At 44.8% G+C, this 22,864-nt stretch overlaps 1 protein-coding gene and 2 long non-coding RNA genes across 4 annotated transcripts in view; 2 read left to right on the top strand and 1 right to left on the bottom strand.

Annotated features, from left to right (window-relative positions):
- The window catches only part of CRACR2A (calcium release activated channel regulator 2A), a 200,725-nt gene that overhangs the window by 161,009 nt on the left and 16,852 nt on the right, over positions 1–22,864 (bottom strand). The window lies entirely within an intron of this gene.
- Positions 10,882–11,742, top strand: LOC120932653. Its single transcript, XR_005748026.1, has 4 exons — positions 10,882–11,129; positions 11,248–11,294; positions 11,428–11,615; positions 11,703–11,742. It is a non-coding gene; the product is annotated as an uncharacterized LOC120932653 (long non-coding RNA).
- LOC120932652 lies at positions 15,596–17,277 on the top strand. The gene is made up of 4 exons (XR_005748025.1): positions 15,596–16,664; positions 16,783–16,829; positions 16,963–17,150; positions 17,238–17,277. It is a non-coding gene; the product is annotated as an uncharacterized LOC120932652 (long non-coding RNA).

Genomic DNA, 22,864 nt, shown 5'->3' with positions numbered 1-22,864 from the left:
ACCGAAGGGGCCCCTCGGATGACTTAGAAGAAAAGCAGCAGTTGTTCCTCCCAGAGAAGCATAGAGAAAATGTGCTGAAAGCTTTGCATGATGACCATGGTCACTTAGGAGCAGAGAGAACTTTTAAACTGGTCCGAGACAGATTCTATTGGCCCTGCATGAGAACCGAAGTTGAAAGCTACTGCCATTCCTGTCTAAGATGTATCCAGAGGAAAACTTTACCTTCTAGGACTGCTCCAATGAGCCATCTACAGAGTCAAGGGCCTATGGACCTGGTGTGTATTGACTTCCTGTGCTTAGAGCCTGACACTAGTGGACAGGGAAATATCCTAGTGGTGACAGACCACTTTACCCGTTATGCTCAAGCTTTTCCAACCAAAGATCAACGTGCTCCTACTGTAGCCAAAGTCCTAGTAGAAAAGTTCTTTGTTCATTATGGTCTACCTCAGAGGATCCATTCTGATCAAGGCAGAGACTTTGAAAGTCGACTCATCAGGCAGCTCTTGGATCTATTGGGGATTCAGAAGTCAAGAACCTCCCCCTATCACCCCCAGGGTGATGCACAACCGGAGAGATTCAATCGGACTCTGCTCAATATGTTGGGAACACTGTCGATCAGGGAGAAACAGCACTGGAGTCGGCATATCTCTACCATTGTGCATGCTTACAATAGCACAGAAAGTGATGTTACAGGATACTCACCGTACCGCCTCATGTTTGGAAGAGAAGCCCGATTACCAGTAGATTTAGCTTTTGGCCTCTCCCTTGACCAGACGTCTATTGCCTCTCACCAGGGTTATGTGGATAGACTGAGGAGAAACCTGGCTTCTGCATTTGAGAAGGCCCGTTTGACATCCGGGAGTAGAGAACAAAGAAACAAACGGAACTATGACTTGAGGGTTCGGGTACAGGATTTACAGCCAGGTGATCGAGTTCTATTAAGAAATTTGGGTGCTTCGGCCAGACACAAACTAGCTGATAGATGGAGTTCTCAGATCTACATCGTCTGTAAACAATTGCCTGGCCTGCCAGTGTACCAGATTCGACCAGAGGGAAAGACCGGGCCACTGAAGAATTGGCATCGGAATCATCTCCTACCTCTGAATGAAGCTGTGTGGGTACCAGATAGAGATGAGTCTCCTTCACCCATTCCATCCACTTCCCGTCAAGCACCTGTTACTCGGTCCCAACAGCCACCTTCTACAAGAGAAAGTGAGGACGACAGCGATGAGGAAGATGTGTGTCCGAGTTGGATGTGGCCATCTGAACCTATGGATGTTCATCCAACTATTATGACTCCTGAGCCGGATTTGAGCAATCTGAGACCAGATGCCCCTGAATTTGTGCCTCAAGCAAACGAGGATAATTCTGTACCCTCTCAAGTGGAAAGTCTCTTGCCGGAAACCTCAGTGCTAGAAGATACCCCTGTTGAGCCAGTTGAAAAGGAAACTGAATTCCCTCAGTTAACACAGCAAGTAGAAGAGGACTCAGCAGATGAAGGCCCATCCGGGTTTCTAGAATCAAGGTCCAAACGACTGGTGCGACCTCCTCAGAGACTCACTTATGACTCACCAGGGAACAGCACAGAGGAAGCTATCACTACTGTACGCAGATCACCCAAAGTGTCCACCCTAACCACAGAGGTATCAAAGGACTTGTGTCCAATCCCGACCATCAGCACACCTTGGTGGAGTGTTCCTCTGCCCCCTCCACTTGCTAGACGTTGTCATAGACTGCATCTATCTATGCGCAGTAAAGGTATTCAGATGGTCTAGTATAAACTTTATATGTGCCTTTCATACTGTATATATTGTCTGTAGAACTTACAAATACAGTTTACCCTTTGGGGGGGACCCCAAAGACTTTAAGTAGGGGGAGAATGTAGCCCTGTTGTGATTTTCAGCCATTTAAGAGGATGTAGATATATATATATATATTGCAGCAGGTGGAGCCAGAGAGCACATATTTGGAGGCTTCAGTACAGAACAGACATAGAGATACATTTCTACAGCAAGGGGCTGGATAACTGCATTTCCCAGGAGGCTTTGAGACAGGAAGTTCCAGGAGAGAGGGGAGGAAGTATTGAGGAGAGGGAGTCTGGAACAGTGACCAGGGAACACAGATCTGCATCACAGAGTGATTTAAGACAGCTTGTGTCAGAGCTGTGTGTTTGCCACTGAGACACAGGCTCTATGCAATAGTTCTTGGAGAGACTGATGTTCGTCTACTGAAACAGAGAGAGACTGTGTTTTGAGCGATCGAACTGAGGCCTGGTCGCAGGGCCGATCCAGCCACCGGAGTAATCCAGCCTGCCCAACTGAGTGAGTACAGCTGACGGAGGTTATTGCCAGATTCCCCACACGGCCCCTAGACGATCTTAGATGTCCTGCCGGAGGCTTTAAAAGACTGCATCCATTTCACAGACGTCGGTCTGAGGAAAGAGGGACACTCGCTTCCGCAGACAACCATCCTCCTTCCCCAAAGAGACATTGGAAGTGGTGAGCGGCCTTTGGCCATTGCAACAAGTGTATTTCCTACATCTGTCATACATCCAGGGCCCCAACGTTGGCTAGCCTAGGACAGTACTACTGGCCAGTAGTTTAGGGTGGGGTCGATACTGCTAAGTATATAGATATATTACTGTTCATCGCATTCAATCTAAACGTATTATCTCATTCTGTTATTAGTTGTATTATATTAGAGTGGGGAGACATTAAGGGCTTTTGCTCTATCCCACAGTCATTAAATCTGTTATAAAACTTCACAAGGTGTGCTGGTGTGCTGTGGATTCATTGTTTGTGGTGTGTCACAGAGGTGAGACAGAAGACCCGATAATTCAGCGGCTCCTTCGGGGGTGAGCGCTACACGAATATTCGGCAAATGCGGAAGGAGCACTCTGATTGGCTCAGAATATTCGTGATATTTTACAATAGAAAATAAAAAGTGTTTTGCATTGGTGGTGATTCTTTACTCTATCCATCTGTCACAGCCGTTTGTCAATCAAACACCTTGAAGATTGAACACGTTCATGCTGCATGCTTTGGACTTTTTTTCACTTCACATATCAAAGACATTTTTATGAAAGATTATTTTTCTATTATTGGGACTATATTTCTTTATATATTTGTTTCACTGTGTATTTCACAAGTTATTTGCGCTTGCTTATTTTATAATTTGCCCACATTTCTTGTCACTAGACATATTTTTTATTCTTGTAGAGCGACTCCATTTTCTGTCTTGTATTAATTTATGTTGTATAACATTTTTGAGTTGCTGCTGTATTCTCCCCTTTTTTTAAAGTATGCGCAATTTTTTCCTTCTAACAAAAAAAAATAATATCAAACATACAAATATTAATAACAGAAACATACACAAAGCCCCCCCCCCTTTTGCATCAGAGACAATCAGAGTTCTCCTACCACAGTTATCGAAAATTCGCAATAATTTTCGCATTCGCATTAGCGAAAATTCGCAATTTTGTTTTTTTTTAATTCGGCAACATAAAAGGATCGCCTCAGCTTAGCTACTCGGCCCAGGGTCTCTAATCATACCAGCAATGCTTTTAGACGTCGATAGGATGTGATCTGTTTTAAAAATAAAATTGAAAAAATGCGAATATTCGGAATCGCGAATATTCACCGCGAAATTCGAAATATATCGCGAATACTCGAATATGCCATATTCGAGCCGAATATTCGCAATACGAATATTCGTGAGCAACACTAACTACATTACCCTTCTGTGATGTTATCACAGAGTCGGGTGATGGTCAATCTCATGTTCCATACAGTTATCACTTTGTCCACCTGCATACAAGTTCTTGTATAGCTCCACTCCACTGGACACAAGGAAAACACATCTGCCATGTTCCATGCATCGCATCTTAAATCGGCGGCATTTGCTGGCAATTGTCGGCAATAACACCATCTTAATCGGTGCGACGCCGCATCTGGGCCGCTGCACCGATTTCAAAAAGTAGTTCATGTATTTCGGACCGCGATTTACATTGACATTTGTGCAGGTGTCAATGCGGCCCGAAATCGGGACTGCCAGCGGGAGTGAAATCGTGCGTGTTCAGCTGAACTCGCACAGCTTCACTCCCGCAGCCCAGTGTGAACCTGGGCTAAAGGTTAGTTTTTTTTTCTTTGTCTGAATTTCTCACTTCCTGTTTCTCCTCAGTAAGCTTGCCACGATTATACGAGCTGTGGTTAGTCAGCTTGAACAGCTTACTGAGGAGGAACAGGAAGTGAGAAATTCAGACAAGGAAAACAAAGAAAAAAAACATTTAGAAGGGAAATCGAAGGAAAAGGTAAGTGAACCAACAATGTACTAGCTTAGAAAATAAAAAAACTAACCTTTACAACCCCTTTAAGTCTCCATGGAAGAAAACAGTCACCGACCAATGCTCCCCTATGAAAGCGACTCACTTTAACCACTTGTCCACGGGAGAACGTCATATGACGTCCTCCACTTTGTGTGGTGATATCTGAATGATGCCTGCAGCTACAGGCATCATTCAGATATCACCGTCTTCAGCTGCCGATTCTGTGCATGATAAGAACAATCAAAGCGGCGGTTCCACCGCTTGATCGTTCTTATAAGCATCGGGAGGGGACATCCCCCCCTCCCGCCGCCATCCGCTGCTTCTCCGGGCTCTCCCGTGCCATCGGGGGCCCAGAGAGCGAATCGGTCAGCGCTGCTGGAAAGCATAGAGATGACTGGTGACCAGATGGTCACCAGTCATCTCTATGACCGTCGGAGGCCCGGGCACAACGTTATGACGTCACGCCCGGTACCCGGAAGTAAACAAAGCCGCAATCGCGGCTGTCGGCATGTGATCGGAATTTTTTTTCACCGATTTCATGCTTGTAAGCCTGGAGGAGAGATGTGGGGTCTTATTGACCCCACATCTCTCCATAAAGAGGACCTGTCACACTGATTCCTATTGCATTCCTTGTTATAGGAATAAAAGTGATCAAAAAAAAATGTAAAAAAAAAGTGTAAAAATAAAAAAATCAAGTAAAATAAAAAAAAAATAAAAAAAAAAAAAATTTCAAAATGCCCCTGTCCTGTCCCATCCCCGTTATCTCACGCACAGAAGCGAACACGCATGCAAGTCCCGCCCACATATGTAAACGCCGTTCAAACCCCACATGTGAGGTATCGTCGCGTGCGTTAGAGCGTGTGCAACAATTCTAGCACTAGACCTCCTCTGTAACTCGATAATAGTAACCGGTTAAAAATGTTAAAGCGTCACCTATGGAGATTTTTAAGTACCGAAGTTTGGCGCCATTCCATGAGTGTGCGCAATTTTAAATAGTGACATGTTAGGTATCTATTTACTCGGCGTAACATCATCTTTCACATTATACAAAAAAATTGGGCTAACTTTACTGTTTTGTTGTTTTTTAATTCATGAAACCGTTTCTTTTCCCAAAAAAAGGCGTTTGAACAATTATTGCGCAAATACTGTGCGAGAAAAAAAGTTGCAATGACCGCCATTTTATTCCCTAGGGTGTCTGCTAAAAAACAATATTTATTGTTTGGGGGTTCTGATTAATTTTCTAGCAAAAAAAAATAGATTTTTACATGAAGGAGAGAAGTGCTAAAATAGGCCCGGTGGACAAGTGGTTAAAGGGGTTGTAAAGGTACAATTTTTTTCCCTAAATAGCTTCCTTTACCTTAGTGCAGTCCTCCTTCACTTACCTCATCCTTCGATTTTGCTTATAAATGTCCTTATTTCTTCTGAGAAATCCTCACTTCCTGTTCTTCTGTCTATAACTCCACACAGTAATGCAAGGCTTTCTGCCTGGTGTGGAGTGTCGTGCTTGACCCCTTCCTACAGGAGAGTCAGGACGCTCTCTACGGGCCGCTATGGTAATATAAAAATATAAAATATATTAAAGAAGCTGCTTCCCTAAAGTGGTGTGAAAACCATGCATCAAATGGTTGATTTGAGAGTAGACACCATCACCACGGAACAGATATCAAACTGGCGACACCCGGTGAGAGGTAGAGGTAAGTGCCTAATTACCAGACCACCATGACCCTTCGTTTTTAAAAAAAAGGATCAGGTGGAGCTTTAGTACAGTTGGTGGCCTAAGGTCTGTACTGGTACCTGGATGGGACTGGCCAAGAATGGACACTAACAGAAGAAATTATCATGGATAAAATGAAGAAAAACGGGCCATAGTGAAGTTCTGCGATTTATTGTAAAACAGATTAAAAACAAAAGCCAAATGGCCGCTTACTTGTGCAAGTGCTGAGACCTTGGCACTAAGGAATCAAGCGTGTTACAGCTAGATGTGACGTGGAGCACCAGCTGCACTGTGTCTCACTCTCGTGAGTAGGTGTAGCGTGCGTTCCACCGCCTCTCTGTGCCAAATCCGGAAATAGCTGAACGTGACCAGGAACGCCTTGACGTACGTTTCATCTATTGATGTCGTCAGACTGGTCACAGGTAACTTTAAAGTAAGATTACCAGATTTTCAGAATACAATCTGGGACACCTACTGACCATGCCTACTTTAAAGCACGCCTACATTTGTAGCCACCCTTAATCATACCCCTATTTTTCTAGTACACTATTTTTATTGTAGAAAGTTCAATAACAAAACAGTCAATCACCCACGCAGGAGTACAGTAAATCAAACATATCACAATGGCATGGGCAAGGATATGAACAACTAGGTGTTTTTAGAGATACACAACATTCCTTGAGCGACCTAGGGGTATAAGCCATAGGTCCACATCTGTCACCTAAGTATCAAGGGCCTACTAAGGGAGCCCATGATTTAGGTCATGGGTCTTCAAACTACGGCCCTCCAGTTGTTCAGGAACTACAATTCCCATCATGCCTAGTCATGTCTGTGAATGTCAGTGTGTTATAATGCCTCATGGGATGTATAGTTCTAAAACAGCTGGAGGGCTGTAGTTTGAGGATCCCTGATTTAGGTGCACTAATAAGCAACTAGAGATATGACATGTGTAGCTCTACTGGATCTCTTCACCAGGGGGTCGATATGAGTAAACCAAAATAGTGAGATGACCGCAGGTCCACCAAAATGCCCTAGGTTTGCAGACAAAGGGTTGTACTATGGAAAGGCGAGACTGAGGGCAAATCTATGCCTAGTCTCAATATGCAGAGAAATGAGAAGAGCGAGAAAGAGGGAAATAAAGAGGGGGGGGCAGAAAAGAGAGGGAGAGAAAGGAGAGGGGGAAGGGAGAAATCCTGCAGGCTGGGGAAGTTCATGTAAAGGCATTTAGGAGAGGCCCAGACTGTTCCGATGCAGGGTGGGGAGAACATAGGACCACCAAGATGACCATACTTTGAGAAATTTAGAATGCGAGTCATGTAGACTACTAGACAGTTTGTCATTGATCATGAGGTCGGTCAAGATGCTCTTCACCGTGGCAACTGAAACAATGGGCTTTTTCCAAGCTCTGGCAATCGCCTGCTTAGCACTATGAATACATAAGTCACCAATTTTTGTTGGTATGAGAACAATTCCTGCACCAGGCAATGCAATAGGGCCACTTTAGCATCCTTGCAAATTTGTATGTGGAACAAGGAGTAGAGGAGCCCAAACACCCTGGACCAGAATCCTGTCAGACGAGGGCAAGACCACCAGGTATGAACAACATCCCCTCATAGACCGCAACATCTGAAGCACCTGTCATTATAAGATGGGTTTGAGCTAGGGTTGTCCCGATACCACTTTTTTCAGACCGAGTACAAGTACCGATACTTTTTTTCAAGTACTCGCCGATACCGAATACCGATACTTTTTTTTTTTTTTAATGTCATGTGACAGTGGCAGTATTTTTTGTTTTTATTATTTTATTTTTTTACAGTGATTTTTTATTTCTTTTTAGGGGGATTGTCAGTGTGTTTTTTTTTTCTTTTTACATATTTTTTTTTTAAAATATTTATTGCAATTTTTTAATCAGCCCTGTTGGGGGTCTTTGGAGAGATATCAGGGGTCTTAACAGACCTCTAACGTCTCCCCTTTAAGACAGAGAGAGGGACTAAGGTCACAGATCCCCAGTCCCTTTCTCAGCTGCACTGGAAATGAATGGACAGGAGACAGAGGCTCCTATCCATTCATAAACTGAAGCATCGTAAACACAGTTTACGATGCTCAGTTATATGAATGGACAGTCAGTGATCACTGACTCTGTTCATTCTGAAAAGGTAGGAGCCGGGTTTAGCGGCTCCTACCGCCGCTCTCCATCCTGACAGATTGAGGGGGGAGAGAAGCCGGGCACGGAGGAGCGGGGTGAGAGAAGCCTGTCACGGAGGAGCGGGGGGAGAGAAGCCGGTCACGGAGGAGCGGGGTGAGAGAAGCCGGTCACGGAGGAGCGGGGGGAGAGAAGCCTGTCAAGGAGGAGCGGGGGGAGAGAAGCCTGTCACGGAGGAGCGGGGGGAGAGAAGCCTGTCACGGAGGAGCGGGGGGAGAGAAGCCTGTCACGGAGGAGAGAAGCCTGTCACGGAGGAGCGGGGGGGGGAGAGAAGCCGGTCACGGAGGAGCGGGAGCTTGTCACGGAGGAGCGGGGGGAGAGAAGCTTGTCACGGAGCGGGGGGGAGAGAAGACGAGCATGGGGGAAAGACAGCATGGGGGAGAAGACTTGCAACTCCCCTGCCTGCCCAGGTATCGGGTGAGGCATCGGAGCATTTCCCCCGAGTACAAGTACTCGGGGAAATGCTCGGTATCGGTACCGATACTAGTATCGGTATCGGGACATCCCTAGTTTGAGCTATCCGGGCCGGGATCCAATACCATTTCAGGAGAACTTTGTATTCAGCTTCTAGGGTAGTCATGTTAAAGCAGTGCTTCTCAAATAGTGGGGCGCGCCCCCCAGGGGGGGGGCGAGGCTCCATAAAGGGGGGCTCGTTCCGGACCGCGGCGATCGCGCCATTTAGTATCCGCTTCTGTCCCCAGCCTCCTCCGCTAGTTAGAGGAGGGGACGGAGGGAGGCGGGACATTTTTGAACTGGGGACGGGACCAGAGAGGTAGCAGCCTGTCATGTTGGACGGCAGGTGATTGGCTGCTAGGAGGCGGTCCTAGCAGCCAATCACCAGTTTGCCCAAAAGTCGCCCCGCCCAGTGCTGCTGCGGCTTCACTTGACGAATGTCCCGCCTCCTGCTCTCCGCGCTGAAAAGTTACAGGTAGGAGTGGAGAGGGAGGAAAAATATATGGAAATGTTAAGGACGAGGAGTGGGGGCTGTGCTGTGGGGGGAAAAGGGGGGTTATGTGATGGGGGAAACTGTGTGCAGGATATGTGATGGGGGTCATGTAAAGGGGGCAATACTTTGTGGGGGGGTATGTGATGGGGTCATGTAAAGGGGGCAATACTGTGTGGGGGGATATGTGATGGGGCAATACTGTGTGGGGGGATATGTGATGGGGCAATACTGTGTGGGGGGGATATGTGAAGAAGGGCAATACTGTGTGTGGGGGGATATGTGAAGAAGGGCAATACTGTGTGTGGGGGGATATGTGAAGAAGGGCAATACTGTGTGGGGGGATATGTGGATACAGTGTTATGCAGAGGTGTACTTATAACAATTTTATAGACAAATGATACTATTTACAGTCGCGCGGGGGGCGCGAAATGTTTTCTTCTTCCTGGGGGGGGCATGACAGAAAATAATTGAGAAGCACTGTGTTAAAGGAACACTTGGCTATGAAGGACCAGGCTTTGCTCCACTCCTCTGGGTCCATACCCCTATTTTTAACATGCCCTGCAACAACTTGGCACCATGAACACAAAAAAAAATGTGTACTGGTGATGCCACTACTGCTTATTTGCAAATAGATGACAAGGAGCGCCATGCGTTCGGCCAACCCAGACTTACCACTAGGGCGCCACATCTTGTCTCAACATAATGGACTTTTCTCAGGGGTTAAATTTTTAATCCTCGATAGGATCCATCCAAGCCCCAGAGGTGGGGATTGGTATAAGATCCTCTTGCAGCATGAAACTCGGTGGATTGCCGAATTAGAGGCCAATCTTCCACCGGGCCTCAATGAGCAGATCAGCTTCAGGCCTTTTTTGGAAGGTTTCTCCTCCGGGGGTTGTGAAAAAGAATGACCAAGACCACTCTATATTTCGAGGACCTTATGTCACCGATTGTCTCCTTTCATTACCCCCTTCTCCACTCTGTCATTTGCCCATGTCAGTAATACATACTGGATTTTCCCTGTATTTATCACCATGCCCATTCATCCCTCAGTACACCCCCTGGGGATTCGCGTTCGAAGCGCATTTTGGCTTGACTGGCATCTCCCTTATTGTCACTCCTTAGCTGGGCGCACGTAAGCCGTCTGTCCTCCTTCCATGGGAGACGGCTTTTTTGACCTGGTCCCCATGCACCTTTTGGTGTCTTTGACCATGGGTCTATACCTGCGCCTATAACAGGGGCAGGGATCACACAGTGGACATTTTTCGTGCCCCTGTTTTTTCCTTTTTGCCCCTGGACCTTTTGGCCCACGTGTCCCCATTCTTGCATAATTATAATATCCTTTTAATACAACATCTTCTTAGATTGCTGTCCCTTTAATTTTATGGCTGAGCATACCTGTACACAAAGATACTGTATATACAAACCCCTGCTTGCATTGAGCAGCAACCGTGCTTACAAATCACTCTATAACAAAAACATTTATTTGCATCTTGCATTTCCAATCCTTCTTACTACTTTTTCCCTAGCTGACCCTTTTTATACCCTTCTCCTCCTGTACTAGTAATGGTCATGCCCCCTTTATTATACGTTTCTTATTCTCCAACATGCAACCAACTATTCTGCATATTCTCCACCCCCGTGTCAGGTGATCTTCCTGGTCACTTGCCATGTGTTTTTTTTTTTTTTTTTTTCTCCCTGCACGTCATTAGTGCGGGCTCCCACATGATGAGAGCAGGGCTTACCTGTCCCTCCCCTCTCCCCACTTGGAGGCAACGCCCCCTTTTCCACACTGACCCATAGCAACGCAGGCTCCTTTACAGACCCCTCCCACCTTACTCCTCCCCCTCTCCTATTTAAAAGCCAAGCAGCCCCACAATGTCAGACATTGCTGGATGGCTGCAGCAGCTGTACACACTCTACACTGCTTGTGTTTTCTTCCCATGTAAGTACTTTGTCCCTTCATGTTTCCCACCCTGACCCCCATACTATTGCTTTACATGCCATTTCCTATACTCTGTACATCTCTAAACTGGGATTTATTTCTTTCATTTATTTTTTAGCTTCCGATCCCTCTACTGACCTCTCTGGCCACTTTTTGTCATTACAGGTATGTCTCTAGCCTCATATATAAAATCTTGGTTCAGCTTTCTTTTTTGCGATCCTTTTTTGCGTTCTTTTTCGTTTTTGTTGCCTGCGGCACCGTTGATATTATCCTGTCCTCTTATTTATATTTTGGACAGGTAAAAATATATATATATACAATCAATAAACTTTTACGCTGTGACACTTCGGGCCAAAGGTCTTGCTACGCTGTGATTGATATTAGATGCCAGTCCTCACTCCTCTCCTTACCATCTGAGGCTTGCCATGCGTCCCGATTGCGATGTCCTTTTAAGGGGTGTGCTGAGCCGTTGAAACTTCTCGGGTGGTATGATTTTTTCTTATCTGTACCAGTTTAATGTTTTTCATCTGTATGTTATTATTTTCAACACATTGTCATTTATTTGTTTTCTAGAAAAGTTGTCTGTTACACTTTCTGACTCCACACATACTTCGGTCCCTGAAGAAGGAAACCCGAAACGCGTTGGGCCCAGTATTTATATTGTGGACTCTTCACCTTTTTTCCAATACACCCCATTAATGTGTTGTTTTTAAACCTTTGTACTATATACGTTTACTGAACGTTGTTTGATACCGTCCTGTTATTATTAAACTATTATATATTTTGTATCTACCATGACTACTTGTACTACTGTTGCCTAAAAAGCCCCACCCTGGGGGATCCTCCATTTTTTTCTGTTCATCAGGGGTGTCGGCAACTATTTGAGACCAAACCATAATAGATGTTCTATTCATACTTTCGTATTCAGGGTAGAAAATTCAGCCCCCCATTTACATCTTTGTTTGATCGCTACTTACCTCATATATTCTTTGAATTATTGTACAAATTTTTACCTTTATTCATTATTTGTACTATACTTTGTTACACTCTTTGTGGATTACGTCCTCTTGCACTAATTTTCTGAGCAAGTAGACACTCTTATCTGGTGCAGTTTTTTATTTTCGCCACCGACCATGTTTCAAGGCAAGGAATGGGATGACCTAATGCAGGGCTATTCTGCCAGTCATCACAAGGGGGAGGCCATACAGTCTGAGCTTTCCTCCTTGTGTAGCCAACTTGGCAGACTGGTTGAAAAGAAGGCAGCCCTCTTTTGGCACGTTGAGAGCTTTGAAAAATATCTAAGAGAAGACATTAACCCCTATGGTCTCCGGATTCAGATTTTTCCATTGTTAGACAATGTAAATCCTGAGTTCCGGAAGAAATGGGAGCTAAACCTCCAACTTTGTACTGCCAACATGATGAAACTTCTCATAGAAGAATACAAGACTAGATCGGCACAGGTTGAAAAGGACATTGACGAAACTTACACCAAACTTTTACCCTTTTTGGCGTTACCTGCCTTTAAAGAGCATGAGACCAAAATCAAGGGACGACTTGATGCGGTCACTGCAGAAACTCTGCACAAAAAGGAAACAAAATTCTGGAGGGACAAACGGTCCTTCCAAGAAGGCAAAGCCTACAAATGGCAAACAGCATATTCCACCCAACAAAATTCCTCAAAAGGAGGTAACGCCTTTACTTCCAAAAAGGGCAATAAGGCCTCATCAAATGTTCCCAACAATGCCCCCACACAAAACTCCACTAGAAATAGGAATGCTAAACCGAAACGAGCCTTGTCGGACCAAGATGACAACACCATCAAGAAACGCATAGTACAACAGCCAGGACCCACCAATACCCACGCGGACTCCGAAAGATTTAATCAACACAGCAATTCCCCAGCTCATAAAACCGGGCTGTTTCCTGTGTTTTCGACTTCACAACAAAGTACCCATGTTACTCATGAAGGACTAAGACCCACAATCAGAGAAACCACGGATACTGGGTTTTTTCCTCAAGTAGTTCACACACGGCAGGATACCTAGACCATCCTATATTGATGGATGATGAACCAAGATCCAATGTCGGTCTTGATATAATAAATCTCTCGAATTACGAACTCTCTACCGACGAAATGACACTACTAACCAAAGGCCTCTCTTTCTGCCCAGTGGCACCTCTGGACACTTTTGAAATTATAAAGGACATTCACCTGTTTGCAAGGAAGTTGTTACTTAAGAGTCTGTACTCTAAACCCAAAACAGAAATCTCTCCTACTAGTGCTCAACAGCACAAAGAAGACATGGATCTCCTTCTATCACTTTGTGACGAGGCAGACCTCTCCGATTTTGATGACATCTCAGACATAGAAACCCTTATGTCAGACGCCATCCCCACTCCAAGACCCGAACGACCCTTCAACACTTTGAAAATCAAGTCGGACAAGTTTCCTCCCTTGCAAACCAACTCAAACCTGGCTGCTTTCGTAGCACTCACGACAGCAGAAATCAAAAAATTACGAAAACCACCCAACACCAAACAGCTTGCTTACCAACCCATTGAGGCACTAGAGAAACTTAAAGACTGTCATTCACTCACCATCAAGCCCTCCGATAAGGGGGGCAACATTGTGATCCAAACGAATGATCAATACAAGGCTATGTGTAAAAAAAATCCTGTGCAACCGGGATTGGTATACTCCCATTTCCACATCTACTATTATAAAGTTTGAAACTGAATTTTATGCTCTAGTGGATGGAGCCTTCTCCCAAGGTGCAGTGAACCATGATGTATGGGAGTTTATCCGCACCAAATACCCCAAAATTCCAACTTTTTATTGCCTGCCTAAAATCCACAAGGATCTCATAAATCCACCGGGCCGTCCCATTGTATCCGGCAGTGGCGCCCTAAAGGAGAATTTGAGTATCTTTGTCGATTTACACTTGAAACCCTTTGTAACCCACCTCTCATCCTATATTAAGGACACCATCCATCTTCTAAACAAAGTTGAACATCTTAGAGTGCCTCCAGGAGCACTTTTGGTAGCCATCGACGTGGAGGCCCTGTATAGCTCCATCCCACACCCTCTGGGTTTGGCTGCTATACGGGATGTCTTACTTCCCATCTTCCGCGTTGATCGGAAGCTTGGGGAATTTCTCATTATGGCCTTGGAGTTCATACTCTATCATAGTGTCTTCTCGTTTGACGGCTCCCACTTCCTCCAGGTACAGGGGGTAGCGATGGGGACCTCATGTGCCCCATCATATGCCAACCTGTACCTGGGGGAGTGGGAAAAATTATTCCTGACCAGTAATCCGGTAGAACCATTTATCCATCTTGTATCTGGATGGTTCAGATATATTGACGATGTCCTTATGATCTGGGAGGGATCGACCGAGGAGCTCGAGTCATTCATGTCTATCATGAACTGCAACGAGCTGAACTTAAAGTTCACAATGTCCTCCAGCGATTCCCAAATCCCCTTTCTTGATGTTACCCTACTCAAAAACCCCGATGGGTACATATCAACAGGGCTCTACAGAAAACCCACGGCGGGTAATACAATATTGCACGCTTCTAGTGCACACCCCACATCTTTGATAGGATCAATACCCTATAGTCAATATCTACGCCTAAGACGCAATTGTTCTACCCAGGAATCCTTCCTACGGGAAGCAGCCGGACTACGTGACAGATTACTACATAGAGGGTACTCGAAAAAAATCCTCAAAAGATCATTTCAACGGGCCAATGGACAAATCAGGTCACACCTATTAGTACAATCAGGCAAGAAGTCCCCTGTTGGTAGTGATACTACCAGACTTATCACTAAGTACCATACTCAACATCAAAAAACGAGAGGAATCCTCAAACAATTCTGGCACCTACTCTCTTTTGACCCTCAACTCGGTCCCTTTGTACCAAAAGAGCCAGCGATAACTTACCGACGGGCATGCTCACTCAAAGACCACTTAGTGGCCAGTGAGTTCAAGGACAACTTCAGGAAAGACCCTTGCAAAAGGAAGGGTACCTTCACCTGCGGGGGTTGCTCCATCTGTCGATACATCAATATAGAGCGTGATATTGTACTACCCAACGGTCGGCCTTACAGACCGAGACACTTTGCCAATTGCAAGACATTTGGCGTAATATACTTACTCACCTGTCAATGTAAGAGGTTCTACGTGGGTAAAACCAAATTACCATTCTTTAAGCGAGCTTCCCGGCATTTACATGCCATGCGTTCGGCCAACCCAGACTTACCACTAGGGCGCCACATCTTGTCTCAACATAATGGACTTTTCTCAGGGGTTAAATTTTTAATCCTCGATAGGATCCATCCAAGCCCCAGAGGTGGGGATTGGAATAAGATCCTCTTGCAGCATGAAACTCGGTGGATTGCCGAATTAGAGGCCAATCTTCCACCGGGCCTCAATGAGCAGATCAGCTTCAGGCCTTTTTTGGAAGGTTTCTCCTCCGGGGGTTGTGAAAAAGAATGACCAAGACCACTCTATATTTCGAGGACCTTATGTCACCGATTGTCTCCTTTCATTACCCCCTTCTCCACTCTGTCATTTGCCCATGTCAGTAATACATACTGGATTTTCCCTGTATTTATCACCATGCCCATTCATCCCTCAGTACACCCCCTGGGGATTCGCGTTCGAAGCGCATTTTGGCTTGACTGGCATCTCCCTTATTGTCACTCCTTAGCTGGGCGCACGTAAGCCGTCTGTCCTCCTTCCATGGGAGACGGCTTTTTTGACCTGGTCCCCATGCACCTTTTGGTGTCTTTGACCATGGGTCTATACCTGCGCCTATAACAGGGGCAGGGATCACACAGTGGACATTTTTCGTGCCCCTGTTTTTTCCTTTTTGCCCCTGGACCTTTTGGCCCACGTGTCCCCATTCTTGCATAATTATAATATCCTTTTAATACAACATCTTCTTAGATTGCTGTCCCTTTAATTTTATGGCTGAGCATACCTGTACACAAAGATACTGTATATACAAACCCCTGCTTGCATTGAGCAGCAACCGTGCTTACAAATCACTCTATAACAAAAACATTTATTTGCATCTTGCATTTCCAATCCTTCTTACTACTTTTTCCCTAGCTGACCCTTTTTATACCCTTCTCCTCCTGTACTAGTAATGGTCATGCCCCCTTTATTATACGTTTCTTATTCTCCAACATGCAACCAACTATTCTGCATATTCTCCACCCCCGTGTCAGGTGATCTTCCTGGTCACTTGCCATGTGTTTTTTTTTTTTTTTTTTTTTCTCCCTGCACGTCATTAGTGCGGGCTCCCACATGATGAGAGCAGGGCTTACCTGTCCCTCCCCTCTCCCCACTTGGAGGCAACGCCCCCTTTTCCACACTGACCCATAGCAACGCAGGCTCCTTTACAGACCCCTCCCACCTTACTCCTCCCCCTCTCCTATTTAAAAGCCAAGCAGCCCCACAATGTCAGACATTGCTGGATGGCTGCAGCAGCTGTACACACTCTACACTGCTTGTGTTTTCTTCCCATGTAAGTACTTTGTCCCTTCATGTTTCCCACCCTGACCCCCATACTATTGCTTTACATGCCATTTCCTATACTCTGTACATCTCTAAACTGGGATTTATTTCTTTCATTTATTTTTTAGCTTCCGATCCCTCTACTGACCTCTCTGGCCACTTTTTGTCATTACAGGTATGTCTCTAGCCTCATATATAAAATCTTGGTTCAGCTTTCTTTTTTGCGATCCTTTTTTGCGTTCTTTTTCGTTTTTGTTGCCTGCGGCACCGTTGATATTATCCTGTCCTCTTATTTATATTTTGGACAGGTAAAAATATATATATATACAATCAATAAACTTTTACGCTGTGACACTTCGGGCCAAAGGTCTTGCTACGCTGTGATTGATATTAGATGCCAGTCCTCACTCCTCTCCTTACCATCTGAGGCTTGCCATGCGTCCCGATTGCGATGTCCTTTTAAGGGGTGTGCTGAGCCGTTGAAACTTCTCGGGTGGTATGATTTTTTCTTATCTGTACCAGTTTAATGTTTTTCATCTGTATGTTATTATTTTCAACACATTGTCATTTATTTGTTTTCTAGAAAAGTTGTCTGTTACACTTTCTGACTCCACACATACTTCGGTCCCTGAAGAAGGAAACCCGAAACGCGTTGGGCCCAGTATTTATATTGTGGACTCTTCACCTTTTTTCCAATACACCACATTAATGTGTTGTTTTTAAACCTTTGTACTATATACGTTTACTGAACGTTGTTTGATACCGTCCTGTTATTATTAAACTATTATATATTTTGTATCTACCATGACTACTTGTACTACTGTTGCCTAAAAAGCCCCACCCTGGGGGATCCTCCATTTTTTTTTTTTATTTGCAAATAGATGACAATAAGACTCTCTGTAGGAGCCACTGTCTATCGAAAGTTGAGGACCCCCCCCCCCCCCCCCACACACAGGTGAGCCTACTTTTGTCATGAGCAAAAAACACACTGCATGGGCACAGTGTGCATTAGACTGGGCAGGGGAGCAAGTGCATATGGCTGACAATGTTAACAGAGTTGCCTATGGATAACGATGTTGTTCAACCCAGAAAAAAGGAGGAAACTTGCAGAATCACCAGATAATTTATTAGTACATAATTGCACTTTTATGAGCGACCTATTTTTACTTATAATTTAGGTTTACAAAAACATTAACAAAGCTTTTGCTAGTAACCTTCTATCACTTTCTCTATAACCTTGCACAGCATAACATTCCAGCACGGTTGACTTGTATTAAAGCAAAGTTCCACCCAAAAGTGGAAATTCCGCTCATTTGTCTCCTCTCCCCCTCCGGTGCCACAATTGGCACCTGTCAGGGGGGGGGGGGGCAGACAGGATACCTGTCTTTGACAGGTATCCTTTTTGCCAATTTCGGGAGCCTGCACCGTGGCCTATGACGTCACTGCGGGGCTCCCTCCTCCCTCCTTCTCCCCCTGTCGCCGGGCCAGTAGGAGAGAGGAGCAGGGCCTCGTGAATGCGTAGTAGGGTTCACGGGGTGAAGCCATAATGCTATACTGCCAGGATCCCTTACCTGCAATTGCAGCGGCAGCAACCGACAGCTAATGGAAACATCAGCTGCGGTGCTGACATTGCTGGACTCCAGAACAGGTAAGTATCCTATTATTAAAACCCAATAGCTGCAGTATGTGTAGCTGCTGGCTTTTAATGTTTTTTTTTTGGGGGCGGACCTCCGCTTTAACTACAGTATCTCACAAAAGTGAGTACACCTCTCATATTTTTTGTAAATATTTTATTATATCTTTTCTTGTGACAACACTGAAGAAATAATACTTTGCTACAATGTCTTTTTCTGATTTTGTATTCTTTGGATTGCTGACTTATCCAATACAGGCAGTGCCCGGGTTACAAACAAGTTTAATTTGTATGTAAGTGTGAACAGGTACATTTTTGAAGTGTAACTCCAGTCCAAAAAATATATACAGTATCACACAAAAGTGAGTACACCCCTCACATGTTTGTAAGTACAGTATTTTATTATATTTTTTCATATGAAAACACTGAAGAAATTACACTTTACTACAAGTGTACAGCTTGTATAACAGTGTACATTTGCTGTCCCCTCAAATTAACTCAACACACAGGCATTAATGTCTAAACTGCTGGCAACAAAAGTGAGTACACCCCTAAGTGAAAATGTCCAAATTGGGCCCAAATTGTCAATATTTTGTGTGGCCACCATTATTTTCCAGCACTGCCTTAATCCTCTTGGGCATGGAGTTCAACAGAGCTTCATAGGTTGCCACTGGAGTCCTCTTACACTTCTTTATGACGACATCACAGAGCTGGTGGATGTTAGAGACCTTGCGCTCCTCCACCTTCCGTTTGAGGATGCCCCACAGATGCTCAATAGGGTTTAGGTCTGGAGACATGCTTGGCCAGTCCATCAACTTTACCATCAGATTCTTTAGCAAGTCAGTGGTCGTCTTGGAGGTGTGTTTGGGGTTGTTATCATGTTGGAATATTGCCCTGAGGCCCAGTCTCCGAAGGGTGGGGATCATGCTCTGCTTCAGTATGTCACAGTACATGTTGGCATTCATGGTTCCCTCAATGAACTGTAGCTCCCCAGTGCTGGTATCACTCATGCAACCCCAGACCATGACACTTCCACCACCATCCATGCTTGACTGTAGGCAAGACACACTTGTCTTTGTACTCCTCACCTGGTTGCTGCCACACACGCTTGACACCATCTGAACCAAATACATTTATCTTAGTCTCATCAGACCCCAGGACATGGTTCCAGTAATCCATGTCCTTAGTCTGCTTGTCTTCAGCAAACTGTTTGTGGGCTTTCTTGTGCATCATCTTTAGAAGAGGCTTCCTTTTGGGATGACAGCCATGCAGACTAATTTGATGCAGTGTGAGGAGTATGGTCTTAGCACTGACAGGCTGACGTCCCACCCCTTCAAACTTTGCAGAAATGCTGGCAGCACTCATAAGGCTATTTCTCAAAGACAACCTCTGGATATGACAATGAGCATGTGCACTCACCTTCTTTAGTTGACCATGGTGAGGCCTGTTCTAAGTGGAACCTGTCCTGTTAAACTGCTGTATGGTCTTGGCCACCGTGCTGCAGCTAGGTTTCAGGGTCTTGGCAAAATTTTAATAGCCTAGGCCATCTTTATGTAGAGCAACAATGCTTTTTTTCAGCTCCTCAGAGAGCCCTTTGCCATTAGGTGCCACGTTGAACTTCCAGTGACCAGTATGAGAGAGTGAGGCCTCGTACACACGACAGAGATTCTCGGCAGAATTCGCCGAGAAACTCGGTCAAAACCCGGATTCTGCCGAGAATCTCTGTCGTCTGTACAGTTTTGGCTCGATGGAGCCGCCGAGGAACTCGACGAGAAAATAGAGAACATGTTCTCTATTTTCTCGTTGTCCTCGTTCTTCTATGGGAGAAGCCGGCCCGCCGAGCTCCTCGGTGGCTTCATCCCAAAACTCGACGAGGAACTCGACGTGCCAAGCACGTCGAGTTCCTCTGTCGTGTGTACGGGGCCTGAGACTGTTAACACCAAATTTAACACACCTGGGACCTTGTAACACTAATGAATCACATGACACTGGGAGGGAAAATGGCTAAATAGGCCTAATTTGAACATTTTCACTTAGGGGTGCACTCACTTTTGTTGCCAGCAGTTTAGACATTAATGGCTGTGTGTTGAGTTATTTTGAGGGGACAGCTAATTGACACTGTTATACAAGCCGTACACCCACTACTTTACATTGTAGCAAAGTGACATTTCTTCAGTGTTTTCACATGAAAAAATATAATAAAAGATTTAAAAAAATGTGAGAGGTGTACTCACTTTTGTGAGATACTGTATATACTGTATTGTGACAGCATAATCTGTGTATGATAATTATCAGTCAACTAAAACAAAGCTATCCTTAAAAATGTGTCAGATAATTGCTATCTACAAAATCATTAAACAAAAAGTAATTAGGGTAGTTGTCACTTAGTTCTTCTATTATAATATTATACTGTATGTTGTCATGTTGAATAATACTAAAAAAAGAAAAGTCCTTAGCCACACATCACTTCAAAAACCTGTGTGTGAAAACAGCCTTAGCCCGGGCTCCATCTGGGGCCACCTCCCAATGCATTTCGCCCCTCCCATGGGGCCTAATCATGGGCTCCCCATGATTAAGCCCCATGGGCAGGGTGCAATGTGTTGGGAGTGGCCCTGGATGGAGCCCAGGTTGAGGCTGTTTTCACACATACGTTTTTGTAGTGATGTACAGCTAAGGACTTTTCCTTTTTAGTATTAGCATCCATGGAGCAGGGATGAGTTCTGTCCTCACCTGTACTCCCAGTGGTTTATCAGAAAAGAACCTGTTGGATCCTCAAGCAGCACCCGGAGTTCAGGATTGCTTCCCATGTGAAATAATTTAGCAATAAAACTTTTTCTGAAGTACCACAAAGAAGGGTTTGTTTTCCACACTTCCAGGGATACGAATTAAAGAGTGCTTTTGTTTTACAGGTAAATACTGTACACGGTGGAAACACAATTACACAACAATATAAAGGAACTGCTTTACAAGGTTTATAAAATAACCCGGCTCTTACAATCCATCCACCCCAGCTGTATTATATTGACACACAGCATATGGACACTGAAAACACTCATACATTTCTAAGAAAACTTTTTCCATGCAACATCTGATGTTTGCTGGGCTCCTGCCAGCGGTGTAGAAACAATGGTCACAGCTGCATCACAGACCATTATTAAAACCTAGCTGAAGTCACAGTAATAGATATATGGATAGATATCGTGCAACAACAACCTCCATTTTCATATTCTCACCTTTTACTTTCCTTCTATAGTAGTGTGTGTATATACACAGTATATATATATATATACATCCCTCTTTTCCCTTACAGAGTCCAATAGTTACTGAAGTCTGACCACACTGCTCAATTTACACTAACTGCCCCAGTCAGACATGCCCCCCTCTTTCTCAACTCTACAAGGGTGCAGTAGGAGGCTTGTGGCAATTATTCATCTACGCCAGCATAGAGTACTGGAGTTGAAGAGCCAGAAGGGCATTTTTGCTAAGCATTAACCCCTTGGTGCTGACCATACACAAAAATGCGACCTCTCGGCGCCTGGTTCTTAGCGCAGAGGGGCCGCAAATTTGTATGAATTCCTGCCAATACACCTGTGCCGAGAGTGCGCTCCCAATCGCTTCTTGGATCTTAAGCCGCGTCCCACCTCCCCGTGCCGTACATCTCTTAAAGGGCCAGGATGCGACGGCGCTTAGCAGTTAAAAGTCATACTGTGGAGGTACAGGAGTATAAAGAAAAAATACACCTAAGACTTCAATTGTGATTTAAGATTAAAAAGTTACAGTGCACAGTAAATAGGATGATTTTGCACAGCAAATGTGCCTGTGACGCGCAACCCATCTGACAGCTGTTTTATAACCGAGGGCAGGGCCACCCGTGACGGGTGACTCGTTCCCCTTGGAGGCAACAGGGGTTTCCGGTGACGCGTCAGAGGGGGCAGGGTCACACGTGACACCACGGGGAACCCGCACGGGAACCCCTGTTGCGTCAGAGGGAGCGGGGGCCCTAAATCGCAACATAAGCTGTCACTCACAGCTTGTTGGAAGCCTGCATGGGACGCATGACCCAGCTACTTGGCATAAAGCTAATCTGAATATGTTTCAACAAAAGAACAGGGTGAAGATAGGTCAGCAGAGGCGGGGACATCACTCCTTTCTTATGTCTAAGTTTAATAGTCATTAGTTTGAGGTAGAGCTAACATTAAATTATAGTTAAATTGGATTTAAATGTAAAACCTTTTTTGTTTTTGTAAAACACAAAACTTTTTTCTTTTAGCAAATGCATTCCCTTTTAGCTCAAGAACATCCTGCAAGCTTTATGATATGGCACTCTGTTTTACACAGTTTAACAAAACCACTTGTCATTGTGATAAATTTGCTAGTTTTGTCGTCGACTGTGCTGTGCCTCCTTTTTAATCTTCATAAACCATATGTATTTGTCCAAGCAAAAAATATCACTTCAAAGGGAACACAGAGGGTTTTATTCTAGAGAAAAGCAAATATAGCACGATTCTCATTTGAGTTTTTACAGTATATCAAGTCCAAATGGCATTCTAGTCCAACAATTTAAAGGGACACCAGGC

This window comes from Rana temporaria, chromosome 3 (genome assembly GCF_905171775.1).
Source record: "Rana temporaria chromosome 3, aRanTem1.1, whole genome shotgun sequence".
Taxonomy (NCBI): Eukaryota; Metazoa; Chordata; class Amphibia; order Anura; family Ranidae; genus Rana; species Rana temporaria.
The sequence above is the reverse complement of the archived record's forward strand: the minus strand, read 5'-3'. Positions and strand labels throughout refer to the sequence as shown.